The sequence below is a fragment of the Sceloporus undulatus genome, chromosome 9 (assembly GCF_019175285.1).
Source record: "Sceloporus undulatus isolate JIND9_A2432 ecotype Alabama chromosome 9, SceUnd_v1.1, whole genome shotgun sequence".
NCBI classification, from domain to species: Eukaryota; Metazoa; Chordata; class Lepidosauria; order Squamata; family Phrynosomatidae; genus Sceloporus; species Sceloporus undulatus.
Genome location: NC_056530.1, coordinates 10309148 through 10310453, shown reverse-complemented (window position 1 = coordinate 10310453; position 1306 = coordinate 10309148).

Below are 1306 nucleotides of genomic sequence, written 5' to 3'. Positions count from 1 at the left end.
GATAGGATAGGATAGGGCAGGATGGGACAGGAGAGGACAGATTAGGATAGGACAGGACAGGACAGGACAGGACAGGACAGGACAGGACAGGAGCTTGCATCCATTGCTCCGGGTCCTATTCTCTGGAGCAGCAATATGACATCCCCTCAAATATTTAAAGAGGGCTATCATATCACCTCTTAACCTTCTCTTCTCCAGGCTAAATATCCCCAACTCCCTAAGTCATTCCTCACATAGGACCCGGAGCAATGATGCAAGCTTCCTGTCCTGTCCTGTCCTGTCCTGTCCTTCCTGTCCTATCCTAATCTTCCTCTCCTGTCCCATCCTGCCTATCCTATCCTATCTTTTCCAGTTCTCCCTATCTATCCTGTCCTGGCCCGACTTGAGATATTGTATCCGTTTCTGGGGCACACCATTGAAAATGGATGTTGAGAACTGGAATGTTCCAAAGCAGGGTGACCAAAATGGTGAAGAGTCTGGAAACCATGCTCTATGAGGAACTCTCAGGACTTGGGAGCTGCGGATGTTTAGCCTGGGGAATAGAAGGTTAAGAGGTGTATGATAGCCGTGTTTAAATATTTGAAGGGAACTCATACTGAGAAGAGAGCAAGGTTGTTTTCAGCTGCTGCAGAGAATAGGACCCAGAAACAATGGATGCAAACTTCAGGAAAAGAGATTCCACCTCAACATTAGGAGACTCCCAGACAGTAAGAGCTGTTTGACAGTGGACACACTCCTTCCTCGGAGTGTGAGTGGGTCTCCTTCCTAGTAGAGTCTTTAAACAGAGGCTGGAGACCATTTGTGGGGATACTTGATAGAGTTCCTGCATAGCAGAATGGGGTTGGACTGGATGACCCTCCCTTTGGGGTCTCTTCCAACTTGGTTTCTAAGGGGGAAGGAAGCCCTGAACCATACTTGCTAGTTCAAGTACAGCTGACCCATTGAATCACTTGTGATGGTGAATCAATATCAAGTTATCCCATTAAGCAATGGGCTACTCTAGTAGGATTCAGGCTTTAAAATTGCAAAGTACATGCATTTAATGTATTTCTCTGCTTTAATTGCTTTTGTTGGTATTGAAATTCCTCCGCCCCAGCTTTTTCTTTACCTTGCACCGGATGAGAGCACCAGTCAGAAGCCACTTTGTATTTTTGCTCTTCCGCTCGACTGTCAACTTGGTGTGTGATTTTCTCTGTCCAAGTAAAGGGGAAGAGAAGTCTCCTTCTCTAAGCGCTCATTTCTTCAGAATTCTGATTTAAATATAGGGTAGAGACTTTCTGGTTTCTTCTTTCTTTCCTGTCTCTCT